We start from the raw sequence: 12,742 nt of genomic DNA on the forward strand, positions 1-12,742 counted from the left end.
TTTTGCTTTTCCAATGCGCGCCGTGATCGTTACTGACGTTGATGAGGTCTAGGTCTCACACGTACCCACCCAACATGATGTAAGGTGTGCTGTTTTTGTTTTTGTTTCGTTCTCGTCTGCTGCGAAGAAGAAGGTGGCACACGTTTTCATCGGTGTGTTTCGATAGACTCAGAAGCTCCGAAGACACCTGGGGCATCGCACCGAATTCCCCACGATTCCCACTGTTTGTAGCAGTTGTTTCTGCTCTCTGCATCATCATTATCATCATCGTCGTCGTCTTGATGTGTCATTTTTCCTAGTTCGTCTAGGAAATCGCGGAAGGAGAAAAAAAACACACCTCAAGGTTGTCATTTTGCGCTACAAAAACGTCCATCAATTCGATGGTTGAACGAACTTGCGTCGCTCGCTTTGGGGAACAGCTTTTCATCGCCGTAACATCAGTCACACCCGTCAAGGTCAGGTCAGTTTATCGGGTAGTACCTTGGTGATTCGTTTTGCAATCGACCGCGGTCATGCGTATTATGCTTAGCAGTGAATAGAGAATAGGGATAATCGAATCGTTTGAATTACCTCGTCATACCCGACAATATCGATGAAATTGTGCATCTTGTGAGATGTAAATCGTCGAAAGTTCGTCCAAATCATCCTTTGTTCTTTTTTTAATCATACAACATTGTTTATTCACTGGTACAAAAGCACTGACAAAAAAAAGGTCGCGAACTTTCACCGTTTTCTGTTGGGGCCTGCGAAAAGCGAACAAGCGGCCAGTTTGTTGAAGCACGAACACAAACCACTTCCCCCATTGGTACACTTTCGGTACCGGGGTTGCTCCTCGCTTCAGTGTGGATCATCATCATCATCGATCATCCAGTTTGATGGCAGTTTAAAACTCTACCGCTTGTCAGTGGTGGAAGTGTTTGTGAGCGTTCTATTTTGTTTGGCACAGTCTGACGCTGCTGTCGTCCTAAATTTGCCAATCCGACTTTTTTATTTCTTTTGACCTCCAAGCGCGAAAACGGCTTGAACAGTGTGTTTATACAGCTTGTGTGCCCTAGCTGTTCTATCTAGAACAATTCTATCGTTTACACAAATGATTTGAGTAATGCAAAATTTTTGCTCAGTGTATATTTTTCTTTGCTAAATGTCTACGAAATCGTTGTTTCAAGTGTCCCATAATACAGTGATAAATGTAGTATGTCTCATCGCTTCAGGAGTGGACATAGTGGATTAACAGTAACAATAAAATCCTTTTATTATTACTGTTAATTATTACTGTACATCCTCATTTTATTAGTTCAAAGATACATCTTTGGAGTATCAGTTTTATTATAAAGCCATAGCTGTAAATTTATCTAAATGCGTTTTTCACCTTAATGGTGAGGAGAGTGGTAAGTTGTTGGTAATTTAGCTAAACTGAAATGAAAAGATCCAATCGATGACAAATGGGCGAAGTTCAAGATCCTCCTGGCAATTAATTAATGGCTTCGAAACGATCAGAAGATTTAAGCACTGGCCGATGTAATATAGCCCATGGTTTCTCCTTAAGTAACAGCTTCAAACGATTAACTTCCACGCACAATCTCTAACTAGAAAAATCGCCCACTGAAATTCGCAAAATATGTTCCCATGCTGTCTTCCCGGCTTCTTCTACATTTTCCTAATGTAATCTGAAAAGAAGAGCACCACACACCGAAGGTCATCCGGAAATCGTATCTGGGCAACGTTTCAGTTCCGATACACGTTTTCAAAAAAAAAAATAAAGCATTTGGATTAGAATTTAAAATTTTATGCCCGCGGTTTAGCATGCGAACGAACGTAAAACAAAATTACCTCCAAACGAGATCGATACGCGCTTCCCACCTTGTCGAAAAATCTCGGCGGGATGAAAAACAAATAGATTTCATAGACACCGGGTTGCCGGTGCCGAAAATGGCGAATCGTGATTTGGCAATAAAAAATGACCGTGAATTCGCCGTGAGCAGCGATGGATGGTCGTAAACTTTGAAAAAGAGTCTGACCGTGTTCACGGCCTCCGGATACACGCAAAATAGTAGACAACAGGAGGTTTGAATGTTTGAACAAATGTGGAAGCAAGCTACGAAGCGTAGACACATGCATCAGCGCGGGATCTTAAAAGAATAGCAAAAAATATAATTGCAGCAGCGAATAGACGACAGCTTAGCCCCATTTGATCCGATTGATGCCGGCGGATTAGCGCCCGCATTAGCTTGCGAGCAACGCAGCCACCTAGGTTTCGATGAGATTTAATTTTACATTTCAATATTATTCAAATGAGGTGTGACCTAAACATTTGCCTTGTCAGCTCGCTGATCGATCAATTTGTTTCGCTCCCATTTTTTTTTTTGCGATTAAGCTCGATCCGGAAGCACAGCTTTACCCTGACCCTTTCCTTTTAGTTTAACACCGTACTGGAAAACAGTGTAATGAATTTTAACATGAACGTTGATCCTCCAATATGAACCTTTCCCAATGAATATATCATGTTCGGTTTTCGAAACATTGTCCGCTTCGCACTCACATATTTTGTTATTCATCGTATTAAATTAACGAACCTTCCTCCCCCGCCCCGAGTGCTTTTGGCAAGGAAGCGATGATACAGGTCGGATCGTTTGGGAAGGGTGTTATAATGACCACACATCTGTCGATGATGGAGAGCACACCATAAACAGCTTAAACGCAAGCGTGTAAGTGCTCTTACGCGCGCCGATGATAATAAATTCTGCCTCCGAAAAGTAATACAAGCACTGATATAACAAGACCAATGTGATGCTATGAGTGGGAAATAATGATAAGTAGCAGCTACCTTAATCCGTTGCTCACTCACCGTTGATTTGGACGTTTGATAGATTGTTTAGTGTTCAAACTATCTATTCAACATCCTCGTAAACACTCGTACGTTGCACTAGAGACAGTTGCAGACCCACATTCAGTAGGCTATGGTTTCCATGCTGGCAGAAGAATTTTGCCTCATCATAGGAACATTTTGTTTCAGTTTTGATTCCGTTTTGCAGTAAAAATAGTAACATAGTGCTCGATTATGATTGATTAAATTTCGCTATACAAATTTTAGTTGGAGGCGACTTATAACGTTTCCATGGTAACATTATTTCCCACATCCATGGATCTTTTTTTCTTTTGTGTGGAGCATTTTTGATTTCCCAGCTCTTCTTTAAACTGCTTTCTTTCGCTAGGCCTTCTATGATCCCCTTGCCAACAATTTATTTTTCCATGTGTACTATGATTTTACCAAATGGAAGTTACACGCATCGACGTTCACAGATGCGCAATTTGAGAATTTGAGAAAGGAAGATCAGAAATGACAGAAATAAAATAAATATATACTAATTCGGTGTACTAGGGATATACTATTTAGTATAAGGGGTATACCATATAAGTATACGGGGATATACTATATTAGAAAAAAAATAAAATAATAAAATAAAATTAACAACGTCCACCAATTGGAAAAAAAACCCTCTATATAAAAACGATGAAATTCCTTGGAAAAATTCGGTCAAATACTTAGGCATTTTTTTGGACAAAAGGTTAACCTTCAAGAACAACACTGAAGCTACCTTGCTAAAATGTGAAAAAATGTTTAAAATCCTATACAGTTTTCTGCACAGGAAATCGAAACTCAACTTTAACAATAAGCTCCTTCTCTATAAAGCAGCAATACGGCCAATAATGCATAAAAAAAAAACACTCACAAGAATTCAAAACAAATATCTAAATGTTCTAAATGTTCTAATCTAAATGTTGCTATACTAAATGTTCCTCCTTGGTACCGTACATCCTTATTACACAAAAAATTATCAAAACCTATTCGAAACAAATCCGCTATGCAGACCAACCTCTCAGACAGGAAATGTTATTTTCCTCAACAAAACCAGAGGTCGAAAATAATCACCATATAAGTTTACAATCAAGTCAACATGACTTAACTAGAGTAGGTAGATTAATGAATAGATACTATTTTAGATATAAGCTTAGTTATGATAAGGTATTTTTTTTTCTCTCGAACTTGTTGGGTTTTTGTCTGTAAAGTTTTCCCACTCATAATTTTCCGTACGCCTTACAGGTAAAGCAATATTCGTTACACATCGCAATGCGAGTAAAGTTATTAAGTATGCGAGGAAAGACGTAAAAGTCGAACCCGTTTTATGTATTACATGTAAATTACTATTGTGAAAACAAAATATTCATCGTCTTAATATATATCACTACTACTACTACTACCGCAACTGCTTCCTTCCAATTTTTTGCCAAATTGTTTTTTGTTATAATATCCAATTTCACGAATGGGGTTCTCCAATAAGTTTGGGACAATCAATTATAGGCGACGTCATAAACTTTCGCATTCAAATCAATAACAAAAAAAACCCACACGCAAACACCACAACGGACACAACTTTAAACGTCTCTGAAAAAAATATGTTTGGCAACACACGGCCCCGCTCGTGTGGCGTAGTGGTCACCGGTTCTTTGGGGTTCTTGTGATCGGTGGAGTGAACTCAGTTATGGAGCGGTTTATGGGACGTTTCGTTTTCTGCGTCCCTCATCGATTGCGTAATGTGGTCTCTTGCGCGAGGAGAGTTCAAATTTGCATGCTCACCATACACGGAACCTAATGGACGATTTATGGTTTAAACCGGTGATTAGTCTCTTCATGTTTCGATCGCTTCAGTGTGATGCCGCTTTATAAAGTGGAATGTTAGGTACAAGGAAGAGACACTCCGAAAGGACCGATAAACAAATATGGATTAAGCTGTTTTGATGCTTTTGTGGGCTAGCTTTTTAGGATGTAGCGCTCTAATTTAAGCAAACTCTTTGACCGATTGTGGAGGTTAAAAACAATTAGTGAAACAACCACAAAAATAAAATCATTTTGATCCGATTGACACTCGACACTCAATTTTGTGAGGTTTACTATGAAAAAGGACTGAAATGCAGAATGATTTTCTTGCGTGGAATAACTAAAAAATTGTATACAGCGTACCAAAAAGGATTAAACACTTGAAAAAAACTTACTCCAAACACTGTGCACATACCTCACCAGAATTTCACTCATTTGCTCTTCTTTGTGGGATCTGGGAAACACTTATGTTTCATTCCTTATTTCCGTATCGGTATCACTGCAATGTGATCCGTAGTTATTTCTTTTGCTTGCTATGGTTTTTTTTAAATTCTTGATCGATAGAACGCAAGAAAATGCTTCCTTAAACTCTTTTTTTCCTTCTGCAATCCCCCATAATATCAGTCAGTGAACGATAAATGTAGGACATGCTGTTTTGTGGACTATGCAACATCCGGAAGGTTGTACGGAGCGTGTGGGCATGGTTTGGTGCGATTTTTCTCCTGCCAAATTTACCAGACGAGCAAAGAGCAAAATCCACTACAATTCGTGGACACGAAAACACACGTTTCATAATCATGCTTTTGTCGTGGAGATCGATCGAGAGGATACAGACATGGGGAATGCCTGTCGTAGCTCGAAGCGACCAAATTGAGCAAGACAAGAACGAACGAAACAAATCGTTTCACAGAACCGAGAACGTTTTTCATTGGTGATGTTGTTTTTTTTTTCATTTCTTCTTGACACTAATGATACCGGTCAGCTTGGAAAAGGCGGAAAATACAGCAACGGAAATAAATACACATCTTCTTTGGCAGGAGGATTTTATTTCATAACGATAATCCTTTCATTATAATTCAATTCCTTGTATTTCCTTTTCCACAGCTTGCTTTTCGCGTAAAGCTTGCTTTGTTTGTTCTATTGGTAGAACGATCTGTTGAAGGTGTGAGATGAAGATGATGTCCTTTTTGAGTTTTTTTTCTAGTACTCTTTTTCGGTTTAATTTGTGAAACAGATATGTTTATCATTTGTTTGTTTTAAAGCTCAAAATATGAAGCAACGCTCACTACTGGACATACCTTGAATAACCTAAGTGAAGAGGACTGGCCCTTATGTTCCTAAGAGCCAAAAACGTTTACAAAAATATTACCAATTGCACATTGCCGGACATTATCAACTTTTCCCGTATTTCTGATCGCCCTGGGTTTATAAACTCTCCCAAAATAAATTGAACTATTTATAATGTTAATAAATATTAATTAATTCGGAAAAATCCAACGTGATCTTTACTGACAGTGCAAGCGTATTAGCCACGATTGAACGAGGGCACGTTAAAGACCCACATATTCAAGCAATAGAATCAATTCCTCACATCAATAATAGTACATTTTGTTGGGTTCCGAGCCACATTGGAATCACTGGAAATGAAATAGCAGACAAACTGGCAAACGAAGGTCGACTATCAACATGTCCAGATACTTACTCCATATCTAGAAAATACACTATAAAGCAGGTAAAACATAATATTCTTTCATCTTGGCAGAGAATCTGGCAAAAAGAACAATCAGGTTTGTTAAGATCCATTAAAATTTCTGCCCAACCCTGGGAAGATCTTAACAATAACAAGGACCAACAGGTGTTATCAAGATTACGGATTGGTCATACTTTCGCTACACACAGTTACCTACTCTCAAAATCACCCCCTCCTTTCTGCCAATTTTGCGGCTCCCAAATCACGGTCCGGCATCTTCTTATTGACTGCTACGGGTACGAAATACAGAGAGATCAGTGCGATCTGGATTTTAACCTAGACACAGTTCTGTCACCTCACCCTGCAGAACAGAGGAAACTTATAAAATTCCTGAAAAACAAACTAAACTATATAAACAAATAAAAAAACATATTCACAGTTATAATATGATAATAAATTATATTCAATTTCAGAGGGGAATAAAAAACAAAACATTGGGCGAATTCGAATTATACCACTAGTCTATCGTCTCTTAATGGCAGTAGGTTTGGGTTGCCTTAGCAACCCTGCTTTCCCCAAGGTTCTACTATTCTACTATTTTTATCTAGTATGCCACTTCCATGGGTAATTAGGATCTCAAAATCTCAAACTTTACCCCTCGCACCCACTTTTCTTTTTCAAACTCCTTTCCCCCTATTACCACCAGAGTCGAAAGAGACCCAGGAGGTCCAAAATCTCTCTAATAATTGACAACAACAACAACTGGCCCTTATGTGTAATTTGCCCGTTGAAAATCAGTTTAATGTTTTTTATTGAGTTTATGCTTTCCGTACGGAGATGTACACCCGACCTTGTGACCGTTCTCACATTGCAAACTGCACCTTTCCGTAGTGCTTTCTTGTTATTTGGCATCGAACTTTGGCATCTTGCTAGATACAAGATTTGTTGTCAAGGATAGAAGGGAAACGCATGAAATATGTTTATCGCCAACAAGTCGTACTTTCTTGGCGGCAGTGCATTCTGTTTCTTATATCTACCAATAATATTACGGTTGTTCTTCCTGTGCGCAATGCGTTGATGCATTGCTGCGGCAATTGTGCTTTTTGTTTATTATGTTAATAACAACTTTTTGGAGGAGGATAACAACGCTGATGGAGCGGCCCGGTGGCATGATGGTAGCGGAGCCGGTCTTCACACGAACGGACCGGACCAAATCCGATCCGGACCAATCCCCCGTAGCAAGGACTGACTATCCGGCTACGTGGTAAAATAAGTCGATACGGCCAGGCCGTTCTAACGAAACAAAAAAAAAAAAAAAAACAACTTTTTTACGGTACGCAAGACTTTGCTATTTGCTCATTGCTGCACCAATCGACTAGTGTCCTCTGTGTTAACCCACTTTATAACAGCGTTCTTCAGAGCTGGAAAAGGTGCTGCCAACTGGCGCAGTCTTGTCACGAACCATCCGGTCAACCCTTTTGCTGCACATAATGGAGATTTATGCCAAAACAGCGAGCCGAGCCGAAAACAAAAACGGTATCACTGCGGGATGCCCTCGAGGTGACCTGGGGGCATAACGGACGTTGAGAGAATTCGTTGATTGGATGCGAAGATGCTTATCGCTCGTGCCGCTTGTTTACTGTTGGCGCACGTATTTGTGCAAGATCGCTCTCGCCACGACGAAACATGCCCTGTCCATGAACGTCAAACATCCGCAGCAGGAGATTGGGAATCCGAAATTGCGTGACGAGCTTCTGCTGTTGTGTGCGAACGAAACGAGCAATCTTTTTCGTACGCGGCCAAACGTTGCAAAACCGCCTTAAAGTTTGGCAATCTTTACCATTCCGTACAGGAGTTTGTACACCTGTCTGTGTGTGTGCATTTGTGTGTTAGCTTAAAAGCTGAAGATCATGAATTATTCAGCAAACCGCACACGATCGTCTCGCGTACGTCCCCATTTTGGGACAACCGGACACAATTTGCCTAGGGTGTCTTACAGCATCAGCTACTTAAAATACCACCGGTTCTCGCTTCCAGCGTGCTAATGTGACAGGTTTGACGCACGAGAATGTCCGGGAGGGGTGGAAGCTACAATTGATTCGTATAACCTGCCGGTCTATCTAACTATCGCCACAGAACATTTGTACAAGGACGTAACATCGTAAAACAAGGCGGAACTCAAAGGAACCTCATGCGACAGCAAATCATGCTTACAATAGTTGGTTCATCTTTCATTTTAAAATACCATAAAAAGCTATAATTGATTACACGTTTATTGATTGAGAACAACCATGCTACGACACTATTTGTTGTTTTATTCTTCCTCTTGCTGAATTGGTTTCTAGGATCTTTATTTAGACCTTACCTTAGAATTCATTTGTAAATGTTTTTTTCTTTATATATTCTGCGTCGTTCTGCAGTCCTAATCTTCCCACAAAATTGAGGTTTAAGTTGTGTTGGAAGAAGAAATCATTCTTTATCTCATTTATACAACAATCGGGCGAATATTCGGCGATCGGTAGCGATAGATAATGCACCCCATAGTCCGATCAACTTGCGACATCCAGACGTTCGAAATTAACATAAGCACCATTTCGGCATCCATCCGCTCTACCACCGCTCTGTTGGGTGTGACTCTCGGATTTTGGTTTCGAAATTTCACCCAACTACATGCAAACACGCAAATTCTCATCGTCGGCGGCCGCTTCCTTTTGCACAACATATTAGGTAAAAGTTTCTCCTCGCAGGAAGACAAAGATGAGATATGTTTGGAGTGGCAAAAAAAATCAAAATTTCCGACACTCGTGAACTTTTGGTTCACGCGAGACATACATACAAATATAGCTTTTGCGCTGCTTTTATGTCGTGCGACACAACCTTCACGCATCATCCCCCCGGACCAGACGCGCGTCGGTCACGTTGGTGTTGGTTTTGACGATTTCGTACTATTTATTTGTTTCGTCTTTAGCTGTTTTTTTTTTGCTGCTCCTGTTTGCACAATTTGGCACGCTTCGTAATGATGGCACTATGGATGGTACGCATGATGATGGTGATGATGATATTTTCGCAGCAACGAACAAAACACTCAACACACGGACCTAAGCCTATTCTATTCTCGACATTGATTCACGCTGCAGGACGACCGCGGAAATAGATTCCCGATATGATGTGTGCCGAAAACGGTGGACTATAAACGAGAAAAACCAAAAAACACATAAAACGGATCATTATACCACGGGTAACACAATATATCGGGCTCGCTCACCACCACCACAGCCATGTGTCAACGTGACAGATACATTACGGATGCAAATGACAGATTAAACGATGCGAATGTCAAACCTCCCCGAAAAGGCCGTCAACTGACCCTCTCATGCTTCTCATGCTCATGTCTTCCCATACACCCCGAATGGTTTTTTGAAAGTTGATACACAGAGCCATTTTCGGCGGCAATAGCTATTGTGTTCGTTTCGACCGTTGACATTTTGGCCTGGTCTTGATCATCATGCTTACCGCGCCAAACCTCCTCTGTTTGACAGGTGACGTGTGCGGCAAATGGAGATGTTTAAAGGCAAAGATATCATCCCGAATAACAGTCTAAGTTGCAACAAAATACGCATGATTGTTGTAGCCACTAGCCCTTAAATCTTAAAACTGTTGCTTTAAATAGTTGAGTTTATCCTTTATTTGTACGAAACGACGAAATCGTATTGGGAAGCATTTCTCCGACACCAAAAAAGTACTAACTTAGAGCACTTAGTCTTATTTAAACAGTCAGCATGAAGGTACGTGCAAATGGTGCAATGGACGGTGGCTGGTGTGGGGGTCCAGGCCCAAAAAAGCCAAGCAACACAAATATGCGATTGTTCACAAACTAGACACTACTTCGTGCTTCCCGTTTTTCCACCTGCTTTACGGCAAACAACACACGGCGTATGTAGCGGGAATCCCGAAGAACCATCAAGATATCTGGGCGTCTTAACGGCCACTACTCGGGAAGCGCACACCCAAATCGGCACTGAAATATGATCCAACCGAAACCGGGCCACGAAACAATGATCATAAAATTCTCACACTCAAACCCACTCCCGGGTGCATACGAGTTGCGTGTTTTTTGCTGCAAGTTTTCTTTCCGTCTGTGCAGCAACTTCCACCACCAACGAGTGCGATAAATGTTGCGGAAATGGCACTTTCCAAAACGCCTCCGCCCGGTTACTCCTCGTTGACGGTTTGCTCTCACGGCCGCGCCAAACCCTCATCCTAGGTGCATACACACCGTGGCAGGACAAGTTCCGTTGCCTATACCCACGAAGTACGGTTGTACTTCGAATTTGCCGAAAATTCAATTATGTTGCCACCGAAAGGCAGCAGCAGCATCGGGGAAACAAACAAACTATTTGCATAAATCCAACCTACAAACCGCTTGCGCGCGCTGCTTCTTCCTTAGCCCGCTGTTTTTGTTAATCTTTCGAGTGGACGACGAAAGCTTTCAGCAGTTTGTTAAAAACTGCCGAGACTTACTGCCGCTTGCCAGTAAGGCAGACATTATTCCCAGCTCATCTTGCCATCTCTTGCCATGGTGGCGATGGTGACTTTTTATGGCTCACTTCTCCGTGAACCATAAGTCCCCAAAGCCTTCCTTTCCTTCCTTCCCTTTTCGCACGCCTAACGTTGCCAACAACAACAACAGCAAATAAAACGCATACACTACGGTTCCGGCTTTCACTTGGAGCCACAGTCGGAGCGTTCCCAGTGTAGCTTGGAAATGAAATAACTTTCATTTTGCCAACTGTACAAGATAAACGGGCAGTGGCGAACTGTAGCATAGATGGGAGGTAAATGTTAGTGTGGCGAAACTGGGACAAAAGGATATCATGCCATTTGTTGTCCATGCTGCCCTCGTGGAAGGAGGAGTAATGCAAAATTAGTGCACCCGGTACGATATCGAAGCTCATGCTTGCAGTAATTTGGTACAGCTTGCACAGATCTTTCAGATCCAGCAACCCTGTTTTGACACGCCTGAAACTCTGACCATGTCGTGTTCGTGTTGGCGGACAACCAAATGTATGTCGCTCAATATAAGAAATGAATTCTTACAGAACAATGTTCATAATGTTCATAATAAACACCAGCAAAGTGTTTAGACCTGGAGCAAAGACCTCCAGGAATGACTTCCAGAAACGTTTTGCTTCAGCAACAATTTGTTTAACTTCTGCTGGTAGATGACCTCTAAATGCATCCAGTACTAGCATTGCTGATTTTTCATAAGAGCTTAATGCGATACTCTCTGGTTTCTTTGCGCATTAATAAAAGATCACGTGAATTCGCCTGTGGTAGATGTCGCTGTGCGTCCACTCCTTTTATTTCCGTCTGTCACTGAACTGTCAAATTTTTGCTTGACTGACAGTTACGTTATGTTTACGTTTATATTACTAGTTGCTGGAGTTTAACCGCTACAAGCTCCAGGTCTCTTGTTCCAAACAGTTTTTAAACAACAGATTCATCCTTGTCTTATCCATCCATCCTTTTATTTTAACAAAACGAACTTTAATCCATAAAGCTAGAACGGAAAAGTTACTACCCTTGTATAACGACCCCCTTAATTGGACTTTGGTCATTTTTGACCTAAAAGGGGGCAAGGTTATACACGCTAAAATACGGTACGTTTAATATTGCCCCTCATTCAAGTCGAATCCTTTTTCACCTTACAAAGCGATCTCTTAAATGATTTAAAAACGAATGAAATTGTATGCTAGCGCGAGTGTCACCTTTTATAACCCAACATCTCGCAAATAGTTGTTGCCAAACGTGTGGTGTTTCGATGGGCCAGCAGCGACACTTTCACTCAATTCCAACGTGTGCAGCTTTTAACCTTCGACAGCAATATTGGCATCCTATTTGAATCACAAAAATGCGACCGGAAAATCGGCAACGAACCTTCGAGACTTCGAGAAACCCAATCCCCAAAAAGTAACCCCGAATTGATGGAGCAGCAATGGCGCTGGCTGGCTGGTCGATTGTGTTGTGCTTCGAGTTAACATAAAGGCTCTCACCCCAAGCTATGGTGATGGTGGGTGGAAAAAGGGAACCAAAAGGGCAAAAATATTTACCCTCCGCTTGAGGTTGTTGTGCTTTACCTCTTCTTGCAGCGATTTGCCTCATCCTGCGGTGATGGAAAACACATTTAGTTCAGCCGTTTATCGAACGAAATTGATTCCACCACAGTGGCGCATTTTCCTCTTGAAAAGGGATCGTCGTACCCGCTGATGCGGGATGTGATTTAGGCCTGTTAAAGTATGTTTCCGCTCTTTTTTCCCCCTAGTTCGATAGAAGAAGGGTCGATTATTTTAGGGGTTTCCGTTTCGTTTATGCTAAATCCGGATATACGAAGAGCT

The sequence above is a fragment of the Anopheles moucheti genome, chromosome 2 (assembly GCF_943734755.1).
Source record: "Anopheles moucheti chromosome 2, idAnoMoucSN_F20_07, whole genome shotgun sequence".
NCBI lineage: Eukaryota > Metazoa > Arthropoda > Insecta > Diptera > Culicidae > Anopheles > Anopheles moucheti.